Genomic DNA, 26,219 nt, shown 5'->3' on the forward strand with positions numbered 1-26,219 from the left:
GATCCCAGAATTCGTTACTCTTTATAGAATTCATCTCTTCCATCATGGCATCATACCATAATTCTGATTCTTTGCAACTCATGTCTTGTGAAAAGGACTCAGGATCATTTTCGGCTCCAATGTTGTAAACAGATTCTTGCAGATACACAACATAATCATCAGGAATTGCTAATCTCTTTGGTCTAATAGATATTCTTAATATTGTACCATCATCTTCTTGAGAATTATGTGGTTCAACTTGTTGTTCAAAAGTCCTTGGCAACTCTTGAACTACCTGATCTACTGGAATGTCGTCAGCAGCTTGTGGAACTTCAAAAATTGGTTGTTCACCACCAGTTTGTACTTGAGGGGTGTTGTGAACAATAACCAATCTATCACTTGAGGTGGAAGGTTGAGATTCTGAATGATCCTTCTCAGAAACTATGTTACTGGTTTGATCGCTCCCACTGATCAAGTCATTTTCAATAAACTTTTCATTTCTTGATTCCACAATCCTAGTGTTGTGATATGGAAAATAAAATTTGTAACCTTTAGACCTTTCAGCATATCTGATGAAATACCCACTAATGGTCCTTGGGTCCAACTTCTTCTCTTGTGGATTATATATTCTCACTTCAAACGGGCATCCCCAAACGCGCATATGTCACAAAATCGGTTTCCAATCTTTCCATAATTCAAATGGCATTTTAGGAACAACCTTGGTTAGAACTGGGTTTAATATATACACTTCCATCTTAAGTGCTTCAGTCCACAAGGATTTAGGAAGATTGGAGCTGCTAAGCATACTCCACACCATGTCCAATAATGTTCAGTTTCTTCTTTCTGCTACACCATTCTGGTTGGGTGAACTAGACATGGTGTATTGAGCAACAATCCCATGCTCTTGAAGAAATTTTGTAAATGACCTAGGTGCATGTCCATATTTTGTGTATCTACCATAATATTCTCCACCTCTATTTGATCTCACGATCTTAATTTGCTTGCTGCAATGTTTCTCTACTTCAGACTTAAATATCTTAAAGGCATCTAATGCTTCGCTCTCTTTATAAAGCATGTAGATATACATATATCGTGAGTAATCATCTATAAAGGAGATGAAGTATCTTTGACCATGTGAGTCCATGTCTGGACTACATATATCATTATGTATGATCTCTAATATGTCTTAACTCCTATTGGCACCTTTCTTTGACTTGTTGGTCTGCTTTCTCTTTATGCAGTCCATGTTGGTTGTGGAGCCTGATTATCTTCTGTATTCAAAGGTTTCAACCGAATTTATACCCCAAGAAGACTGTACACCCCTCCACGCGGGGGGGCGCAAGGGGGACTTGTCCCCCCCGCGGGGGTCCTGGGGGGTAAATCCCCCTGGCTGGGGCGTCCGGGGGCCAGCAGTGGTTCGGGGGCAGTGCCCCTGAAGCTAGAAATAGATGTAAAATTGCCTTGTAAAAGTCTAGTAATTTCTAGTCAATCTGGGTCATTCATTAGGAAGATGATCTGATGGTAGAAGTTATGCTTAATTTAGGATTTTTTTCCCTAAAAGGCAACCCCTCACTATATATGAGGGAATTATATTGTGTCTATGTAGATCTGTATTCTGAGTGAGGAAGAGAGAGGAGATTGAGAGCTAAGAGGGTGTTACAGCGGATCTGTTGTAGGTTGTATCTCTTTAGTTTCTTAGATAACATAAAAGGAAGGACTAGTTGTTTCTCCATGGATGTAGCCCAAACTGGGTGAACCACTTATATCTGTGTCTCTCTTGTTTTATGCATTTTTTGTGTTTATATTTCTGCAATATTTTATGTTTTCCATTGCTCCATAATATATAATTTACTAACAGTCCACACAAGTCTCAAAATCAGTAAAATCCAGAGTATTAAGTATCCCTTCATTTACCAATCTTTTAATTCTTTCTATGGAGATATGATCTAGTCTCCGGTGCCATAATTTAGAGGAATATTCATTAATAACACATCTTTTAGTGCCAGTGTGAACATGCATTGGATCATAAGTGACATTATTTTGTAAATTAATGCAGTAAAGACCATTAGAAAAAATATCATTCCCAACATAATCAGATTTATAAAATAAACTGAAAGATTTTTCTGAAAGGTTAAAGGAATATCCAAAAGGTACAAATCTTGAAACTGAAATCAAGTTTCTAGAAAAACTTGGAACATAAAAGGTCTTTTCTAATTCTAAAACAAAGCCACTACTTAAAGTTAAATAACATGTTCCTATAGCTTCCACATGCGAGCCCATCTTGTTTCTTGATAAGATGCTTTGCTCACTTCCCACTGGCTTCCTTAGGTTTTGTAAACCCTGCAAGGAATTTGAAATGTGAATTGTTGATCCAGAATCAATCCACCTGGTGTTAATATTGACATTAACCATATTAGATTCATAACAAACAGACGAGATTGGATTACCTATGTCTGCAAGCCATTTTTGAAATTTGGCACATTCCTTCTTCATGTGTCCCTTCTTTTTACAAAAAAAACACTTGGAATCCTTCTTGATATCAGCTTGGGGAGGGACTTTACCTTTCCCTTTCTGATTGGCTTGAGATTTGCGCTTTCCACGCGTTTCCAGCATTGCACTTTCTCCCAGTTCCATCACCAGTCTCTCTTCCTCTTGAACACACATGGTCATGAGTTCATTAATTGACCATTTATCCTTATGTGTGTTGTATGAGATTTTTAAGGGTCCGTATTGGTGTGGAAGGGTGTTCAGGATGTAGTGCACTAGGAAAGACTCTGATATTTCAACCTCAAGTCTCTTCAATTGAGCCACAATGTCCCTCATTTGCATGATGTGCTTGCGCGCACATTTCACACTAGTGAGCCTTAGGGATGAGAACTTCATGATTAGGGTGCTTGCTAGTGCCTTTTCTGAAGTGACGAATTGATCATCAATGGCTTTCAGCAAGTCTTAGACCTTTTCATGCTAATCAATGAAACCATGAATACCAGCTGAAATTTTAGTCTTAATGAACATCATGCTTAGGTGATTAGATCTCTCCCATCATTCATAAAGCGCGATGTCCGTTGTAGTGCTGATATTAGTGAGTGCTAGTGGTTCATCTTTCCTAATAGCATAGTCTATGTCCATCCACCCCAAATGAAGGAGAACCCTCTCCTTCTAGACCTTATAGTTATCTCCCTTAGGTTCAGGGATATCGCAACGAATTTCAGAGAAATTTGCAGGTTGTATAACAGAATAAAATTAAAGATCACATGCTTATATTAAATTTGTGGCCTAAATAAAATTTCATGCTTTACCAATGTAAACCATGCTTAAAATTGAATTTAATGACATAAAAATTGCCTATGGGCTAAATTGTCAATTCAAGCAGATTCAATTATTATTTATAACAGAATTTATCAAATTATTCACTTAATTCATAATTCTAAGGGTATATTATGATTATAATTTGATATAAATTCTATCTTAGTTTTGAAATTTATGATAAAACTATTAATTCATAATTCCTGTGGGTAAGTTATGAATATTTTATCCTAATTAATTATATAAATATAATAAAAATTCTTGTGGGATAAAATTTATTATATTTAGTATAATTAATTACAATTTAATGTCTAAATAATCTTTATGTGATCCTAACCAATCATAATATATAATATTATTTAATTAGAGATGCTATGGCTATTCTCTAATCAATTAAAATTATATGGATCACTAGACTTTATTCTTTTTATGCATAAAAATTAACTTGATATGAAAATAATGATAATTTGCATCAACAAAACTACAAAATTCATGCATAATATTTAATGATGGGTCTCATATACTCATCCAAAATAGCATGTTTTAGTTTAAAACAAAAATAATCAATTCATGCAAATTAAATAATGAGCATAGTTAATAAATTTTGCACAATAATTATTCAAATTTCATATAATTAAACCAGTATTATAAGCATAAAAAAATTGAGCAAAAATTAAACATATTTCCAAATAAATGCCTTAATTTAGAAAATTCTCTAAATATGGCATTAGCAAAATAGAGCATGTCTATAAACACCAAGGCAGAGATAAAAATGGATCTGATACCAAATGTTAACTTAATATCGATTCTACAATGCGGAATTAACACTTAAAAGAATCGAAAAATTTTAATGCCCAAGAAAAATACCTTCGGCCATTGATGTTTGCTCACACTCTGAATGCCAGGCTTTATGCAGAAATAAGTATATAGCAATACACTCCAGACCCTTCACTTCTCGCTATTGCTTGTCTGAACGCACGTTCTTCAAGTGGCCAAGAGCATTTGGGTCAAAAGAAATAGACTGACTCATAAGAGGCTAACATTTTATATGGTATGTTAGCCCATTGCATGAGCTTCACTGATCCCAAACAAGTAACAACTCTTTGCAAATAATTCAACGTATATCCATCGATTTACGTCACCGTTACAATGAAAAGATTGTGGTTGCTGGGATAATGTGTGGTTGGATCCGAGCGAAAGAACAACACTGCCCAAAGCAACCCAACCCAAATTGGATAATGCGAAGCACAGATCTAGATGGAAAATTCATATATATATATATATATATATATATATATATATATATATATATATTTGGAACTTCCAAGCTCTACTCACTCTAGCTTGATAGTGTAAAACTGAAGGGGATTGAGTTAGTAAGCTTGGGGACCAAACAAAAGTATATATAGCCAAGCTTTCATCAAGCTTCTGTTGGCTATGTGTCAAGTGTTCCACAGATCATGGTAGAGAACTGCAGAGGGAGTAATGGACCACTCCAGAAGCTCCCAACAAGAAATTAATTAACTACAATTGATTTCCGTAATTTAAGGAAATTACTGCAGTTGGTTTCTAGAAATTAAGGAAATGACTGCAGTTTACTTTCGTAATTGTAGGCAACAGTTGGGAAAACGTAAAGGATCTTAACATATTGTTGATTGATGAGCATGAAATTAGTATAACTACATCCAATTCGATCTTTGGATCCCTGCATATAACCGAAATTTATGAAGTGGTTGATGGAAATCCATTTGAAGGGCACGACAATGATATAGTTTCATCAAGCATCAGATATATAAAATTTGGGCAATCATTGCTACAACTCTTCTACCCATTGGTAATGAAAGGGTAGCAGTGTAAGGTTAGGACCTGAAGGAATACTACTCGTAGGGGATGGAAAACTATTAAGGAGTTGTACCTTTAGATCTGGGGGTAGACCTTAGAACTTCTCCTGAAGAATGTCCTCATTCAAAAGTTGCAGCTCCATTCTTTCTAGAAATGAGAGCATTGCCTCCATGGACTGTAGAGTGATTGATAAAACCTTTTGCCTTCCAGAGGTAGACATGACTATCTTCTGGTCTGAAATGTAGTAAGTCAGACAGCATAGAATTAGCTATGGGATGTAGAAAACCTGTGGCATAAGCACTCAAGCTAAAAGTGATATTTTGTACACCTATGAAAAACCACCTCTGCCAACAATGTTTACTTCCATGCAATGATATTCGAAACAATGAATTATTCAATCAAAGGATGTGAGACAAGCAACATTTTTCTAATATTGTAATGTTACTTGTGTAAAATTGTTTATTGGAAATGTTGTGATTTTAATTATGGAAACAAATTCTATAGATCACTATATACCAGAATAAAAATTATTGGTGGCTTTAGAAATCTCTTCATATGTAAAGCATTTCCATGATGGTTTCAATATAGAAGGTGAAGCATCACTTCCAGTGGTTCTATGTGGCTCAAATACTTCCTCATTATGCTTTGCAATCCCTTGTATTGATCGACGACATAAAAAAAGAAGAGAATAGTGGTGGAAATACCAAATTAACATTTTCCCAAATGTTCAAGCAATTTTCTTGATTCGATTCGAACTCTAGTTCTTCATCAGATTCTGAAGATGCTTGACCATAAATGCCTATCTTGGAGAATGAATGAGTGGATCCATCATGATCCTGTCTCAAACTGTTGTTGAAGAGAGCTCTTCTTTCAATATGTGAAAACTGTCGAACTTTTATTGACTCCGAGTGTCATTTATCCATTGCCAAATGACATTTTTGAGAAAACCGCTTTTTTAAAGAAGTGAGTGCTTTTCCAAGATCTTTGTGAATCCATTTGAGTTCCAACTTGTGAATTCATGTAAGAAATGTCAATGAAGTGAAAATCCAATTGATGGAGAGTTCCTGTAAGAAATGCCAATGGGGTGAAAATCCAATTTTTCCTTGAGCTAGAAACTACTAAATTCATTATTTGGTATCGTCAAATCTATTATATCCATTTGTGTGTAAACATATTGTACAAAATCAAGGCTAATTAATGAAATATTGGACAAAGAACACCACTCAAATACCAATTGAAAGATTGATCAGAATACAACACAACGTACTTAACTCAAACATGCAACTTCAACTGCTAATAAAAATACTTCTCATAACATTAAAATAACAAAGCAACAACTACTTGGACTTTGCGTCCGAACTATGCATACATTTGTGCCAGATCATCTACTCTTATACACAAAACTAAGTTGGTTATTTTCTCTTTCAAATTTGAAACGATCATGGCAGTGATGCCCCTTCGAATATTAACAAGGTAAATATGTGACAGATGAGGTGATGTGCAGTGCCACACTGGCAGTGGCGGTGCATTGTGAGGAGTAATTATTTCCAACACTCCCCCTTAATTACCATTGACAACTTAACCATCACTCAACATAACTTAAACATGACTGCTTATCTAAGTCTCAGCTAGGCTTACAATGACTCAAAACATTGACATTAATTCTTGGGCTAGATTTATTTTCTCGTTTCTTCTAGATTTTGTATCCTCTGAATTTTTCATCCTTGCCTTTTTAGTGTAAGTTCCAAATTGCAGTTTTTCATTTCATTTGTTGTTGCAACTCGTCCATTTTGATATCTTTGTTTATCATAAAAACATAGAAAACCATTTCAAGTTGTTCATGGATGTCATTTACTTCTTCAAAAATCTGCTCGTATGTGGACTGTTGCCACATGTCATCTTCTATAGCTTGTTCTTCATTATCAATCTGCTGCAACATAAACCCATAATAAAATTTTATTTCTTCAGGACTCCAATACATGAAAATTTCATTGACATTTTCATTTTTTACATAGTCCATGTTGTCTTCAACCTTCATTACTACAAATTCTAAAATTTTATTTCTTCAGGACTCCAATACACAAAAATTTCATTGAGATTTTCATTTTTTACATCGTCCATGTTGTCTTCAACATTCATTGCTGCAACTTCTATGTAGACATCATCAACACATTGTGTTTGAAGCCATGCTTCAACGAACTTCAGTTCTTCTTCAAATTTTGTTGCTTCTAACATCTGCACACACAAAATCAATGTTAAGTTTATATGACAAAACATCTTTAGAACCATAGTGGTTATATTCATTCTAGTCTGGAATGAGAGCTTTCTTCTCTTCTTCCTTCTTTGACTTTGTCGATGCCTCATAATATTGATTCTCCACCTCTTCTTTTGCAAAAATGTTTTCTTCCACTTGTTTCCAAACACAAGTGGGCTTATCTCACCAAATAACAACATATCAATAAGACGTTTCTGTTGCACCATCTGCAACAACTCATCACTAGTGAATTGTTCTTCATCAAAGTTAACATCAGTAATTTCAATTCTTTGATGCACTGAACTAGTTGTTGCTCCATTAGTAACATTGAGGGTATCTTCCATATCGCCCCAAAAAAAATAATGATATTTAATATGTGCCCTGGTAAAGCATAATATTCACCCAAAATACTTTCATGCTTGACAAAATACAAACCTTGTTGAATTTTGTAATCCAAAAAAGTCTCTCCAAATAAAAAAAATTCAAACATTAAAGCTATGTTCAAACCTTTAGCTTGCTACCTTTAGGTCTATGGCCTTTTTTCACTATATACATTTACTCCATTGGGAAAAAATTTACAATTCTCCAAATTAATTTTTGAAATTCTTCATAATGGGGCAACATGCATTAGCTATGGTGGCTCTCAGTGGCTATCAACAACTCTTACCAAACACAACATCAATTATTTTTTTTTAATTCTAGGTCGTGCTTTATCACTCATGTTGTGGCTCTGCAAGATGTTGCTGCAAATTATCTAGCTCTTTAGATTGTCTAGCTCTACCTCAGTTCCACATACAACATATCATTTAACTAGTCCCAATGCCCTGAAATTATAAATTTCTACAACATTTAAACACATGGACATTCTATACACTTATGCTGCATAATCCATGCCACAAATTTTCATCCAGAACTCTTCTTATTCTAAGAAAAAGAAGTCAGAATTAGACTCTTATCATGATGCAATGGAAGCAACTATAAAAACCTTCAAAACCCATAAAGACAATAATATTACAAATCACATACAAAGTTAAAGCTCCCTCCTACTATCAACGTCAAGAAATGCATCGATTTCCATATCTATGTTAGTGAATTTGAAGTGGTATGAATGCCACCCAATTTGATGTTGTCTCGAGAGTATTTCTTGGTCCAATGCTGGCACTACAACAGCTGCATTGCCAACATGTAGCTCCAAGCTTCTATGCAAGCTTCTACACAGCTCACATGACCCTTGCTCAACACAAACACACACTCCTTTCACTGAGCCCTCACAATTGTGTCTCTGGTACCAATTGAAATATTGGACAGAGCACAACTCTTTGATACCAATTGAAATATTGATCAGAGTACAACACAATGTACTTAACTCAAACACATAGTTTGAGCTGCTACAGATTATCTAGATCTTTAGATTGCTTAGCTCTACCTTAGTTCCACATACAACATATCATTTAACTAGTGCCAAGGCCCCAAAATTATAAATTGCTACAACATTTAAACATAGGGAGATTCTCTACACTTACGTTGCATAATCCATGCAACAAATTTTCATCTGGAACTCTTCTTAGTCTAAGAAAAAGAAGCCAACATTACATTCGTATCATGATACAATGGAGGCAACTGCAGAAACCTTCAAAACGGATAAAGACAATAATATTACAAATCACATACGAAGTTACAAACTCCCTCCTGCTATCGACATCAAGAAGCCCATAGATTTCCATATCTATGTCATTGAATTCGAGATGGTCATCACGTCACCCAATTTGAAGTTGTCTCCAAAGTATTTCTTGGTCCAATGCTCGCACTACAAGAACTCCATTGCCAACATGCAACTCTAGGATTCTATGCAGGCTTCTACGCAGCTCACACGACCCTCGCTCAACACAAACACACATTCCTTTGATTGAGCCCTCATGATTGTGGCTCTAATACCAAATGAAAGGTTGGATATAGCACAACGCTCTGATACCAATTGAAAGATACAGAGAAAACAACGAAAACAAAACTATGGCTGTTGAAATAAACCAAAAGAGAAAACATGAATTTATACAACGTCAAACAACTACAATTGCATACCATTCAAACTCTATTTCCCTATTGTGAATGACTATAAGAAACTACAAAACTACTGCTACAATAGTATGCAGCTACAGTTGAGTACAACTTTGACGATATCTCTTTCTGCTATGCCTCATCTCAATTTATAAAAAAAATGAGTCGGTTATTGCCCCTTCAATTCAAAAGGGTTATGGCAATGATGGCCATTCAGAGTTGAAATTTCATGATGGTGATGTCTTTTCGAAGCTCAACATGGTAAGGTGGTGTTCGGTGAGGCGATGTGTAGTGTGTCGGTGGCTGTGCATTGCCAGGAGTAATTATTTCCAACAATTAATAATAGAATGATGTTCTTCTGGTCCATATTCTACTAATTGACAATGTTGTCATTATAGTTTGTGTCTATTTGTAGAAAAGGTGTAGGTATCTCAAAACCCAAGCCTGTGATTTTCTGATTGAAATAAATCTATCTTAGTGATAGGAAATGTTTCTAGAAAATGCAATGAAAATAACATATTTGTTCCGATCATTATTAAAGAAAAAATAAAACTGAGCGAAGACTCGCAATGTGAATGCCATATACCATGAAGGAAAGGAAACATCAGAAAATGATTTGCTTCAACATCTACCTACCTAATAATAAAAGATTGAATTATCAGGGATTTTAGGAAAGCTTTTAGCATGTAGGGGAAGTCACGTACCTCTCACTGTAATCACAGAACATCCAGTTAGAGCATGCTGAAAGCAATGCTTGGTCACTCCAAGTGTAGGTCTCCTTAGAATGAGATAATTCATAACCATTATAGAACTCCTAAAAAATAAAATATCTTGGGTTCTAAACAGTAAACAATATCATTGTGAGATATATTTCACTCAGAATTGCACACTTCCTTTATCATGAAATAACCATTATTATTATATCATCTCTAGATATGAAATCAATCATCTTTTGTCTTATAAAAATGGAGATACTATGGTCCCACTCTTTGCAAATTATTGTGTATGTTCCAAAATATATATATAAGGTATATCATGCCGTCTTTTCTAGTAGATTAAGAGGCTTCTATTCCTCACCTCTCTTCCCCTTTCTTTTGTCTTTTGAACAAGTTGGTTAGACTTTCTTAGGGCATGTGAGTTGTAGAGACCTTTAATTATTGTATGAAATTGTAAATGATTAAAAATAGTGACTGAAAATGTGGGATCCTAAGAGCCAGGTGAAGAGTCTCTTATTGGATTCAAAGGTCCATAAGGGGCATTTGGGTGCATGCAAGCCCCACTTGGAAATTCACTTTTTCCTTTTTTTTTTAATTTAACTTATTATTTTACTGTATTTAATTTTTATTTATTTTTTTCAAAGCTCTTATTTTTAATCTAAATATATTAAAAAACACTAGCTTTAGTTAACACAACTTGCATGGCCCTTGCATGCTAGAGTGGTGGGCTTGGTGGAAGCGATATGGACAAGCAGCTGAGACATGATATAATTTCTTCTAATGCAGATTGGATTTCTCCTTCTCCTTCTATTGGGGTATTAGTCATCTATTACTAGACTAATTGTCACAACAATTCCCTCTTTCATATAACCATTCTTCCTTTTTATAATCACCCCAACCCTTGTTATCGATGCTTTTTTATTACACAGAGCCCTTATCCTCTACCGGGAAAATAATTCCCTAGGAATTACAGTAATACACTATTGTTTCTTTTAAACGAGGAAAATGCATTTTTAAATGCAAAATACATAGGTAGAGGCTTTCGTTCCAAAGGAACGGAAATACACTATCGACGCTTTAATTTAAAGAAATGTGTTTAACGTAATTAACACTATCGGCGCTCTAACTAGCGCCCTTCTGATAACCTCTTCCCTAATGTGATAACATGTGCCTTTCAACAATCATTGTTGGCAACCTCAATACACCAATGCTTGGTTCATCCCGCTCTGATCTTGCGATGCGATCAGCTTCGCGGACCCGACACCTTATTCAACCTGCTCTATAGCGTTTCAGGTCCGGACAGTCAGAGTTTTGGACTTCGGTGGTTCCAATGGTTTAGTTCTGTTCCCACTCAGTGATGCGACAAAGCTTTTGGACCCGACGAGGGTATAGTCCTTGTTCAATAAAAATTCAAGTCTGGAACTCTGTTTCGGCTAAGTAATTACACGATTTCTCTGTGTAAAACAGAATTTTACCCACAGACTCTATATAGCAAATAAAGAAGCCAGAACCGTCAATATGAAGGAGACACAGGTTAATGGCTTCAACCGCCGCGTTAAATCAAGGCCAAATCATTGATATAAACTCAGAAGAAAAGAACCAAACCAATACATGCATACAATTATCAGTTTAACAGAGGACCATCAATTCAAACGCACAGAGAGAGGTTTTTTGCAGATAGTAATGCTTTTGGGCACTCTCTAACTCAGAGTGTCCCATTATTTCATTTTATAAATAATAGATAAGCCCTCTCGATCCTTATCTATACAAAAGCATGCCTTTTACATCAATTGTTTTATAGCAACCATGCATAAAACCTTATTATCAATTATCCATAAGCGATTATTACAGAATTCTTTTATTCTTAATGCTATCCCTATCTTAACTATAAAAGGATGGAAATTGTTGGCTAAAGGACCCCACTCATTTGCCTATAGATTTTTTTGGATTTTTGGAATAAGTTTGAAGATTTTCCCTCCAAGTCACATGCTCCTGCATCAGAGTCCTAAGGACAAAATTCTTCATGGGCTCCTGTCCATGAGTTCTTCTACAGAACTGCCCAGTTTCTATAGCATGTCTTCCGTAACCCAAGTAGCTTCAGCGGTTGGCATATCCTTCCATTTTACCAAATACTAGAAGTAATCTTGTCCCCTTGTTTTCTTAAAAACCTTCTTGTCTAGAATTCTTTCTAGCTACAAATTCTTTGTTGTGGGTAATTGTTTTACCCAGTCAATCTCTTGGGTCTGTTGATCTTGTATTGTATCATCTGTAGTTTCACCTTCATACTTTTACAGGTCTGCAACATTAAAAATTGGTGATATTCCAACATCAAGGGGTAACTCAATCTCATATTCATTTTCAGAAAATTTCCTCAACACTCTGCACGATCCAATTTTTTTGAACTTCAATTTGTTATACTCCCTCTTTGGGAACCTCTCTTTTCTGATGTGTGCTAAAACTAGATATCCAACTTCAAAGTTCACCTCTCTTCTTTTCATGTCTGCTCTGGTTTTGTACTTGATGTTGCCATCCTACAGCTGTTGTGTCACTTATTCATGTATTTCTTGCATTTCTAAAGCAAAATCTTCACCCTTTGCACTTCTCATCTCTTATTTTCCCAATTTTCTTAACTCAGATACTCCTCTTGGATGCATTCCATAAACAATATGGAATGGACTTTGTCCTATACTCTTGTTAGGTGAGTCATTATATGCATATTCAGCTTGTGCCAACACTTGATCCCATTGCTTTGGATGTTTTGCAGTAAGGCTCCTTAAAAGATTGCCCAAACTCCTGTTCACAACTTTAGTCTATCCATCACTTTGTGGATGATAGGCAGAGCTGAAACTTATTTTTGTTCCCAGCTTCTTCCATAATGTCCTCCAGAAATGTCCAACAAATTTGGAATCCTTGTCTGAGACAATACTCTTGGGCAACAGATGCAATCTTACAACCTCCTTAAAAAACAAATTAGCAATGTGAGAAGCATCACTAGTCTTATAACATGGAATAAAGTGTGCCACTTTTGAAAATCTATGCACTACAACGAAAATTGAATCATTACCTCTTTGAGTCTTTGGTAAGCCCAAAACAAAATCCATACTTACCATATCCCAAGGCCTATCTGGAATTGGTAATGGAATATACAAACCTGTGTTTTGGCTCCTTCCCTTTGCATGTTGACAGACTTTGCAATTTTTCACATACTTCTCCACTTCAGTTCTCATTTTTGGCTAGAAATAAAATATCTTTATCTATTCAAAAGTCTTCTCTACACCAAAATGTCCTGCAAGTCCTCCACTATGTTTTTCTTTGATTAAATTCTCCCTCATTGAACAGTTTGGTATGCATAGCTGATTTTTCTTAAACAATAGTCCATATTGTAAGAAGTAATCCAACCATCTACTCCTATCCATCAAAACAAGATTTTTACAAGCTTCAAATGCCTCTTTAAAATCTGGATCTGTTTCATACAATTCTTTAAGAAAATCAAAACCCAACACTTGGATTTGACTCTCTTGAAATAATACATTCCTCCTACTTAAGGCATCTACAACTTTGTTTGATTGGCCATTTATATGCTTCAAAACAAAATGGAAACCTTGAAGATACTCTACCCATTTGGCATGTTTCTGGCTAAGCTTTGGCTACTGCATAATATACTGTAGTGCATGGTTATCTGAATAAAGTATGAACTCCTTTGAAATTAGATAATTCCTCCATTTCTTCAATGACTGCACAACTGCATAGAACTCCTTATCATAAGAAGAATAATTCCTTTTTGAATCATTCAACTTTTCACTAAAATAGGCTATTGGTCTATCTTCCTGGCTTAAAACACCTCCAATTGCTTCTCCGTTGGCATCACACTTCACTTGGAAAGGCTTACTAAAATAAGGTAAAACCAAAATAGGATTTTTAGTGATTTTCTTATTTAACAGCTGAATTTTTTTTTTATGCTTTAGCAGTCCATCTAAATGGTTTTTGTCCTTCTTTATGGTCTTAATAATAGGTGCATTAATCTTACTAAAATTCTTGATTAATTTTCTATATAAGCTAGCAAGACCATGAAAAATTCTTACCTCAAAAACACTCTCGGGTGAAGGCCACTCCATGATTGCCTTGATCTTCTTCGGATCCATCTTCAACCCTTCAGCAGAAATTACAAAACCCAAGTACACTAGCTCTTCTTTCATGAATGAACACTTCTTCAAATTCAGTAATAATTTCTCCTGCTACAGCCTCTATAAGACATTATAATTCAAATGCCTCATATGCTCCTCCTTAGACCTGTTGTAAAGTAATATATCGTCCAAATATACTATTAAAAATTTACCAATAAAATCTTTAAAAACTTCATTCATGAGTCTCGTAAATGTACTTGGTGCATTTGAAAACCCAAAAGGCATTACTCTCCACTCATACAATCCCTCATTTGTCTTAAAAGCGGTTTTCCACTCATATTCTTCTCTTATCTGTATCTTATGATACCCACTTTTAAGATCTAGTTTTGAAAATACTTTTCTCCACTGAAGAAATCCATTAAATCTTCAATTCTAGGCAAAGGAAATTTGTACCTGATTGTGATTTTATTGATGGCCCTTGAACCTGTACACATTCTCCAGCCTCCATCTTTCTTTGGACTCAACACTGTTGGCACTGCACAAGGACTCAAGCTTTCTCTGATCAGCCCTTTGTCAAGCAATTCTTGCACCTGCTTTCTAACCTCTTTTTTTTCTGTAGGAGTCATTCTGTAAGCTACTTTGTTAGGTAGACTTTCTAGAGGAATTAAATCTATATGATGGCTAATTCTTCTAATGGGTAGTAACTCAGTAGGTAAATCATCAACAATAATATCACAATATTTCTCCAATGTTTCTTTAATTTCAATGGGTAAATAAGAAATTTTAGTAGAAGTCATTATTACCTTGGGCTTGCAAATTACAACAAAATTGACCTCATTCTCCACAATTTGCTTCAAGTTTTCCTTTCCTCCTAATACCATAGTTTTTGAATTAGTCTGCTTTCCTGGGACATCTTCTTCTTGCAGAGGCAGCAACGTATGATTGACACCATCCTTTCCAAACTTGTAGGTGTTTCTTTTTCCATCATGCATGGCTCCTCTGTCATATTTCCAAGGTCTTCCAAGTAATACGTGACACACATCCATTGGCATCACATCACATACAATTTTATCTTTCTTCATTTATAATTAGTTGGAAATGAAATTTTAAAGTCTTTTATGACAAAGAGACCTTTACATCCTCTCAAGTCCGAGAAATGCACACTATAAATTTGGAAAGGCATTCTCATAGATCCATTCCACATGCTTCAAATTTGCAAAGGGAATCTCATGTTCTTGAAGATGAAGTAAATGTTAGAAGAGATTTTACTCATCCAAATGGTTTTCAACATGGTTCGGCTAGTCGACATCATATTCATTTTGATGAATACATGATTGCAGTGCATAAAAGGTTTCAAGCAAAGATAGATAGCTTGTCAGTTGTTCAAATGTGCCACATTTTCCAAGAATCATATCGCGGAATCCTTATTGTGAGACATTCTGAAGGACTTGTTTGTAGATGATGTAAGAGTGAAAGAGGAGCCCATCGTTTTTGTCAATATAATAACATGGATCCTGGTGAGCAACCTCATATTTTAAGAGTTCTTATTCAAGTTGAAGAAATGCTAATAGCACATGTGAATCCTATTTTGCAAGTGACACATGCTCGAGGTGGGCAATATAAGCATAGTGGTCATACAATTAGCTTTCCTGGAGATGTTTCTACAATTGTACAAAGCCTCCCCCGACATGTTGAAGATATTGAATTTCTAATTGTGAGGAGACATGGTGCTCAGTCTAAATATTATGAATGTTATGTCAAAAGATCTCAAGTAATGGCTGCATTTCTTTTCAAAATTCAACATGATCAATATTATCGAGATGTTGTAATTGATTATGATTCAGTGAATGCTCTGCCCGAAAGATCAACAGATGTCTCCTCCAGGCTTAAATTTGTTGATTGTGATATTGAAGAATCTGAGATCAATGAAACTAATAATGAAGAGTTTCATGCTAAGCATTTTCCCTCTCATCCTTCTTCCTTTTTTTCTCACCTACCAAATAAACAAAGAGAAGTGGAAGAAATTAGATCATTTCATGATAATGTTGATTCTTCACATGTTCAAGACATGGATTGGCCTAGTATTGGAACCTCTCCAGTGAATGAATATAATACAGAGGGTTTATTAGATATGGCATTCCCAACATTGTTCCCCATTAGTGATGCTGATTGGTTGCAACCGCGTATTTGTAGTGTTGAACTTCATGAGTATGCATTGCATCTTCTTAGGTACTATTATCAGAGATTTGGAAGCCATCCTTACTTTTGATATTACTTATTAAACATGATAATGCGGCATCGGAGCCAAGCAACTGCGGCAATTTTTGCAAAGAAACATTTACATGATAACTCACCTACAATAGCTGAGGAGTTGCGTCACCAACTCTCTGATTTACTAGATAATAAGTTGGTAGAGCATCTTATGCGGTTTGGTTCTTCTCTTAGAGGTACAAGGGCATACTGGACTAAGTGTCGATCTGAATTGACAGACATGATTACTCAGTTAGGATGTCCATCTTTATTTTTTACTTTGAGTGCAGCTGACACAAAGTGGCCAGAGTCGCATAACCACATGCCCATACATTCACAATCTCGTTCTTCAAATGAGCATTGTATGAAAATTGAGAATGTTATCTAGTACCCTCATATTGTTGCGACATTTATGCACCATATATTCAATTTTTTCAAGAGGAAGTTATCCAAAAATATCTTAAAGCTAAAGAATTTTGGTATAGGTTTGTGTTCAACTTTTTTTCTATACTTTTTCAACTTTTATTATGATTCTATTTATATTGTTTGTAGTAACTATATCTTCATTTATTTAAGATACGAGTGGCATCATAGAGGTTCAGCACATATCTATGGTTTCCTATGGTTAGAAGGTGCTCCTGATATGGAAATACTTGATTGGTCAAATAGTTCTGATGTACAACTTGAAAAGATATTCTTCGACAAATATGTAACTACATGGAATCCGCATGACATACATTGTCGCAACATAATGGTTCCACAAAGCCTCAATGATGACCCTTGCTTATTGGATACTGGTAAGATTTTCTCTTCTAATCCTCATAATGATTACGAAGAATTGTTAAACCTTGTCCAAAGGCACACAAAGTGTACTGTGGATTCTTGTTTACGCAAAAAGGGAACTATTCTAACATGTCGGTATAATTCTCCATGGGATCTTTGTGATGAATCAAGATTTTTCATAGATGATCAACGAAGAAAAAAATATGAGCCAAAAAGAAATGATGACAGGCTTAATGTACATAACATTGACCTTCTAACAATGTGGCGTGAAAATTTTAATTGCCAACCAGTGCTTTCTTGCTATGTTGTGTTGAAAGACATTGCTAAGTATGCATCGAACGCGGAAAAAAGGTCTGAAAATTATCATCAAACATTGTCCCTATCACCCCAGTGATAAGAGGAATCCAAAACAAATTCCTTTGAAAATGGCATGGACTATTATAATCCACAAGTCACAGGAATTGACTTTAGAACAAGTGTTAGTTGATATCAGGAATAAAGAGCAGCAAGGCCTTACCTTCACATACATATGAAGAGTGAAATCAATAGATGGTTTACGCATTGCACTACCTTTTTCTTTCCAATGTTATGCCAAGATGAAAGATAGCGCATATGTTACAATTAGGAAGAAGGAAGAGGATAGATTGAAGTCCATATCACTATGAAATACAACTAATAACATTGTGACCTTCTTTATAGTATGTTTCTTGAATTGCTTTTATTATTCTCTTGATTTACTTTTAATTTAATAATCATTTTCATATATTTATTAGATTAATAAATTCATCATATTCATAGTAATATCTGAGAAAGTTGTTTACATCGTTTTTCATGTTGTTCATTTTACTTATTTTTTTTTTAAGTGCCTATTACTCTTTTCTTTGCGACAGACCATTCAAACATAAACAATGAGTTATATGAACCAATCATTCCAAATCATTTCTATAACTGGTTTGTATTGATATTAATATTGTAGATTCATATTACATCATGAAATGAAAAAATGGAGGTTTTGAATATTGGCCATCACCATGGCCAATATTCATTTTTTGAATATTGGCCACGGTTTTATTCTATTTCTACAGTTTTTTCTATTGCATTTTGAAATGAGGCTTATATTTGTAGAAATTTTTATATCGTTTGGTTCATGTAACACTAGAATGTTTTTCTTCATGTAACGCTATAACATTAATTTTTTTAACATAAATAAAAATGGGGTGTTATTTTTTATGTATATATATATATATATATATATATATATATATATATATATATATATATATATATATATATATATATATATATATATATATATATATATATATATATATATATATATATATATATATATATATATATATATATATATATATATATATATATATGTCTATGCTTATTTATTTGTGGATGTCTTTATTGATTTTGCTTTTGTTTTTGTGTCTTTCAAATGCAGATATAGACAATAACGATTTCATATATTATTCCAAAACAATACGGGATATAGGTAGAGCTATAAGATTTCTTTCATATCTTCGTAACAAGATTGATAGAAAACATGGGTTCCACCCTGCATTTCTTGATGATTATATTCGTGAGCTAGATCAAGCAAAAACACACATAAAATACTTGAAACATGTGCACCAGAGGGAGTCTGGGAGGAGAAAAAGGAGGAATTTCTTGGAAAGTGTTAATTATCATGATCATTATCTTGTTGATTTGAATTGGTGTTGCTTCTTTCATCGGTCTAGTTGTGTTTTGGAAGAGGCCGCTCCATAGATGACTTTTGAAACATTGTTTGAACTTAAATTTGTAGTGGAATTATTTTATGTAAAGAAAACAAAAAATATATGTTAAGACTCAATTTTCTTTTGGTGGTTGAAATGTTGGTTAAATTGATCATTTTAAACACTAATGTTGTTTTTATGTACAAAATTGTATATCTTTGGTCTTAAAATGTCCTATTATGTTGTTCTTCTTTAAATCCAATGTGTGCAACTTAGATGTGTTTTTTTCATTTATGTTGCTTTGCTCCAATGGGAGTGTCACTATTTTATATCTTTCTCTTGCATTTCTGATTGTTGTGGTCTTTTGTGTAGATCCCTACTTTGTTCACGTCTTTCATAAATGAAAATATTGTTTACGTTTATAATATTATTGTTGGGATTTCATGTTCTTGGTGTTTATATCAATATTCTTGAAATTTATACTATTAATACATTCATGTATTGATATCAATGTATTTGTGGCTTAAATTCTATTTATTGTTTATAATATAGTGATATAAATGTGTTATTATTAATGTAATGATGATTTATCATGTTTTAGTGCTTTATGGTTCGCAATGTGGTTCTTATATTGGATTTGGTTTATGTTTTTTATTATTTTTTTGTGTTATAGCATTATTTATGTTTATATATGGATGCCATGGATTTAGGGCTTAGGTTCAGTTTACTATTTCCTTGGGTTTATAATATAAAATGATTAGATTTATTTGTTCTTTAAATTTTTAGTATTAATAATTCCTTTGGTTTATCATTTATTCCCTTTGTTTTATTAATCCCCAATATTAAGGTTTAAATAATAGTCCTAAGGTTTAATATTAATCCTTTACATTTACAATGTTTATTTCTTCAATTTATTGACGTGCTACTTTCATAATATTAACAATCCTTAGGGTTTATTGATCAATTAGGTTTATAATATTCATAGTCACGTGGGTTGATCAATTCGTTGAGTTTAAAAAATTAATGCCTATTAATCCCTTGCCATTTTTTATCCCTTTGGTTTCTAATATTTTTCCCTTGGGTTTATTAATTCCCAATGGCTTATAAAATCAAATTATTCATTTTCTTCGTTCTTCAACTTTTTAATATTAATAATTCCTTGGGTTCATAATCCCTTGAGGTTTTAGTGTTTATCCCTTGGGTTTATTATTCCTTTGGGTTCATTATATCAATCCCTTGGGTTTATATTATTATTCCCTTTTGCTTAATAATATTTCCTTAGGTTCATAATCCCTTGGGGTTTTAGTATTAATCCCTTGGGTTTATAATATCAATCGCTTGGGTTTGTTATTCCTGAGTCAAACATGGTTTATTATAATGTCAACCATGGCCGAACATGGAATTGTAATAGGAAGTGTCCCAATATGTAAATCAATGATGGTTGATCATGTTTATTTTAATGTTTATAATATTAGTCTCTTGGATTTAATATTATTCCCTTGGGTTCATAATCTCTTGGGGTCTTAGTATTAATCCCTTCGTTTTATTATTCCTTTGGGTTTCTCATATTAATCCCTTGGGTTTATTATTCCCTTAGGTTTATAATATCGATCATGGTAAACCATTGTCAATAATAGCCAACCATGCATGAATGTCACATTGTGACAAGGATTGTCTCACCATGAAAATAAATAATAATCACTTGGGTTTATTATATCAATCCCTTGGGTTCATTATTCCCTTGGGTTTATATTATTAGTCCCTTTTGTTTAATAATATTCCCTTTGGTTCATAATCCCTTGGGGTTTTAGTATTAATCCCTTGGGTTTATAATATCAATCACTTGGGTTTATTATTCCTGAGTCAAACATGGTTTATTATAATGTTGACCATGGTCCAACATGGAATTGTCATAAGGATTGTCTCAATATGAAAATCAATGATGGTCCATCACGTTTATTTCAATGTTTATAATATTTGTCTTAGGGTTTATATACGTTGGGTTTATAATATTAGTCCCTTGGGTTTAATATTATTCCCTTGGGTTCATAACCCCTTAGGGTTTTAGTACTAATCCCTTTGTTTTATTATTCCTTTCATTTTCTCATATTAATCCCTTGGGTTTATTATTCCCTTAGGTTTATACTATTGATCATGGTAAACCATTGTCAATCATAGCCAACCATGGTCAACCATGCTTGAATGTCACATTTTCACAAGGATTTTCTAACCATGAAAATAAATGATGTTTATTTTATTGTTTTTAATATTTATATTTGGGTTTACAAATGTTGGGATTATAATATTAGTCCCTTGGGTTTAATATTATTCCCTTGGGTTCATAATCCCTTGGGGTTTCAGTATTAATCCCTTGGGTTAATTATTCATTTGGGTTTATAATATCAATCCCTTGGGTTTATTATTACATCATGTCTATAATATCAATCATGGTCAACCATGGTTGAATGTCACATTGTCACAAGGATTGTCTCACCATGAATAAATCATGTTTATTTTAGTCTTTGTAATATTTATATTTGGGTTTACAAATGTTGGGTTTATAAAATTAGTCCCTTGGGCTTAATATTGTTCCGTTGGGTTCCTAATCCCTTGGGTTTTTAGTATTAATCCCTTGGGTTTATTATTCATTTGTGTTTATAATGTAAATAAGTTGGGTTTACTATTCCCTTAGGTTTATAATATTAATCATGGTCAGCCATGTTTGAATGTTGCATTGTGACAAGGATTGTCTCACCATCAAAATCAACCATGTTTATTTTAGTGTTCATAGTATTTATATTTGGGTTTATAATATTAGTCCCATGGGTTTAATATTATTCCCTTCAGTTCATAATCCCTTGGGGTTTTAGTATTAATCCCTTAGTTTTATTATTCCTTTGGGTTTATAATATCAATCCTTTGGGTTTATAATTCCCTTAGGTTTATAATATCAATCATGGCCAACCATGGTTGATTCTCACATTATGACAAGGATTGTTTCACCGTCAAAATAAATCATGTTTATTTTAGTGTTTGTAGTATTTATATTTGGGTTTGCCAAATTTGGGTTTATAATATTAGTCCCATGGTTGAATGTCCCATTTTGACAAAGATTGTTTGACCATGAAAATAAACCATGTTTATTTTAGTGTTTGTAATATTTATATTTGGGTTTACCATATTAGTCTCACAGTTGAATGTCCCATTTTGATAAATATTGTCTCACCATGAAAATAAATCATGTTTATTTTGGTCTTTGTAATATTTACATTTGGGTTTATGATTGTTGGGTCTATAGTATTAGGCCCTTGGGTTTAATATTATTCCATTGGGTTCATAATCCCTTGGGGTTTTAGTATTAATCCCTTGGGTTTATTGTTCATTGGGGTTTTAGTATTAATCCCTTGGGTTTATTGTTCATTTGGGTTTATAATATCAATCCCTTGGGTTTATTATTCCCTTTGCTTTTTTATAATATCAATCATTGTAAATCATTGTCAATCATAGCCAAATGATGCAAGAGCATCTAGACTGGGCCAACAATGTGACGGGGTGGTCACATGTTGTGGCTAAATGCAAGACTTGAGGAAGGCTTAGTTGTTAAATTTGTGTTAATTTCAATGAGGGTAGGTAGTTAAAAGTGGTCTAATTTAGTTAAATGATGATAAAGATGAGTTATAACTGAATAACTAATTCTTCATGTGTGGGAAGAAGTAGTTAGGTATGACAGATGTATAACTTCCTTTTGGAAAAAAAGGAAGGGAGAGAATAGAATAGAGAGAGGAGAGGGGAGAATAGGAAATGAAGTTTGTAAGCCTACGGGATTTTGTAAAGGGCCATTGAATTGAAAATCTGGCCATGAACCAAGAGTTTTTTTTTTGTATTTAACTTCATGTTTGTTTAGGAAGGAAATATTCTGAATTGTGTGCAATGAATCTGTGAGACTTTAAGTGTGTAGAGAAATTTGAATTTACTGTCAATCTGTGTTTGAATCGAATGAAATAGAGGGTTACTGTTGTTACTGTCGATTTGTGGTTGAATCGAATTGAAAATAGACAGCGTATTTAAGATCATGACTTGGAAGTCGTGTTTTGGTTCATTTGTGGATTTAATGCAGGTGTTATATGTACTTGAAACCAAACGCTATGAGGTTAAACGAAATCGAATGCTGTGAGGTTGAATTGTAGTATTAAATGTCGAATTAAATGAGTGATCCAAGGATCGAAGGACTGTAATTTTGTGTGGGCAAATGTTATTTTTAGTGGCAATTTCATTGATATTAAAATGCTTAAAATCGATTGTCGCTTGATGGTAAGCTGAATGAAATTACATTGGAAAGAAGCTGTTCGTTAAAACATTGTTGAATGAAATTGATTTGAAATCAGAAACAGAGTTGTATGAGGTGTAGAGTTCTGTTTCAATCTCTGTCTATTTTAATCGATTGGAACAGATTCTAATTACAAATGGGTGCTCGGCCTTGAACGATGCGAGGGATTCAACCCATTCGATGGATCAAGTTTTAAGCAGAAGAAGTGTTTAATTTCCAGACATGATAATTAATTGCAGAGGCATTGTATTGAATTTAACAGATTGTCATCAGTTCAAGGAGGAAGTGAAACCATAAAATTTGTGAATAGATCTTTGAGAAGCTTCTGCAAATGAATGGTGTAGAATTTGCCCGGACTGGGAGTCTTGCTTGGGTAGTTATTGAAAGTGCATTTTTATATGCAGGAGAGTGGGAAAGATTCTGGGTTTTGCAGGGTAGACCTGCATCAAGTGGTATCAGAGCAGGAATAGCTCTGTGTGAAGAAGCAAGTTTTTTTTTTAATTGGGTTAATTGCATGTGATGAATGAATGTCAGATTTTGAAACTAATGAAGATTGTAGCACAGGGATGCAGTGCAGTTGAGGAAGGAAGCAAGATCAATAGGATCTTGAAGGTGAGCCGACAAAGTCTTATTTAACTCTAGTTTAAGGTTATGCTTGAACAATTTGGTATATAGGCATAGTGAAGAAAGTCTCAACGGGAAGAAGCAGATCACAGTTGTAGAGCAGTGATAGAGGAGTCCAACAAAGGATTCTACGTGAATGTGGCAGAACCTGAAGATTCAACAGAGGTTGAATAAAGTTGCAGATGAGTGAAGCCTGAAGGAGTAGTGGAGAAATGCTCGAAAGGTTCTAGTAGAGGACCGGTGATTACCAAAAGACCAGATCCAGAGAAGGGATTGTTGAGGTAAGTGGCAGCAGAAGAGTTTGCTGTTGTAGAGGCTTGGTGAAACTCATGGGTGAGAAACTCATGGCCAAGGAGATGACTATTGAAATTCATAAAGGAGAGAGTAGGGGTTTAGAAAGAGGCCACAGTAGAAAGAGGGAGAAAGAAGATGCCAAGGTAAGTGGCATAAGATAGCAGTTGACTGATGAAGAGTATGAGAAAGAGAAAGTTGAGATCGCTGTTCATCTTGAGTTATTGATGGAATTGTTACGGGAAAATATGAGAGACCAAACACATGGTTGGAATATGAGGAAGAGTGTGAAGTGGCAGAAGCTACACGCAAAGAGAGAAACGCTGATAAACATACAGTTGGCAGAAGAGCTAAGGAAGCTCGAGCAGATGTTGAGTTGTGGAGAACTCAGAGAGGCTGAGTTAAAAATGGATGTTTCCATTTGTGGCCCAGAACAGGGTGAAAGTCTGGGTGAAGAGACCAAATAGGAGGATCTCATGAACTATTGGGATAGTTCAGAAGCATCTGAAGATGTGTTGGCGAGAGAAGCAGATGAGGCTATGCAGTCTTGCGATTTTTCTCACAGTTTATGTATGTTTGCAGGATGTGCGAAAGATGGTGAGCAGTCTGATGGAACTATCACAAAGGAAAATGAAACGTTTGAAGTAAAGCCTGGTAGGGAATTCCTTTTAGAGAAGGAAGGTAATGATTTATCACAACAGGAAGAAATCACAAATGAATTATTTTTGGGAATAAGACAACAATTCGAAGCTGTTATGGAACAGGAGAAACATGGAAATGCCGAAGAAAAATTCCGAGGTAAACAAATGTATGTGTTTAATGAAATTGTTGACGAAAGTTTTCGATGTAATGATGCTGAAACTAGGATAACTCATGAAGATTGCCAGAATGAAGGTAGTGATGAAGTGCTAAAAAGATTTCAGAGGGGAATCAAGTTTTTGGAATGGTGGCTAAAGGAACCTAATGGAGGAGGAAAACCTGTAGAATCTGATCCAGGAGAAATTACGGTTACTATGCATGATAGAGATGAAATATTTTTAACATTTATGGAGTTGAATGCATGTCATAAATTTTTAAATAATGATGTAACTATAGGTACAGAAAACGACATTAACAGAAATGATTTCAAAATCAGAGGAATCGAGCAGAAGTTATTTGGCAGTGAGATGGAAGATCAGAATCTGCAAGGAAGTTGTGTCTGTAGGGACATTAAGGAAATCGTGAATCAGTAGGATGAAGATGAAAGAAACCAACAATTTGAAACAATATCTATTGAAGTCCAGAAATTCAATGATGGGAGATTGATGCCTGAAGCATCAAAAGAGACCGAAAGGTCCTATTTCTTTAAACTAACAATTTATTGGTGAATGCAGGTATTGTTGCCAGTGCTGAGAAACATTTGACTCAGTTGAGCAGTTAAATGAAGGAAGAAGAAAATTCTGTGGAAATTTCAAAACCATGGGATGAGGACGTTATGTTGTTGGAAATAATGCTGAAAAATCAAAATTCAGTACAGGAAGAATCTCAATTTCAGAGTTGGAATTTGCAGATGCAAAGAGATGAAGACAACAGAAAAGAGTACAAAATGTACCAGTCGAGTAAGTTGCTGATAGGAGAAAGCAGAAAACAAGAGGGCATGGATGATTGGGTGGCAGTAAGAACAGGAGCAAGAAGTCAGCAACAGGATCAAGGAGGAAAAGAAAGCAGCACTCATCAAGAAGCTAATGTATGGGAGAAGGAGCTAGAGTTACTCGAGAAATGGTTAAAAGCACCAATACCTAATGAAGACTGCAAGAGGTTTGCAGTAAAAGAAGTAGAAGCAGGGGAGGAAGTTCACAACAGTGAACCAAGGCAAAGAAGCTTTATTAGAATAGATGAAGCAGGGGAAAATTTTGAAAACTCTTTGAAAGAGTTAAATCAACACACTAAAGTGTTGAGGAAAGG

The sequence above is a fragment of the Pinus tabuliformis genome, chromosome 4_1, assembly GCF_031772625.1.
Source record: "Pinus tabuliformis cultivar Carrire ecotype Pingquan chromosome 4_1, CPIR1, whole genome shotgun sequence".
Classification (NCBI taxonomy): domain Eukaryota; kingdom Viridiplantae; phylum Streptophyta; class Pinopsida; order Pinales; family Pinaceae; genus Pinus; species Pinus tabuliformis.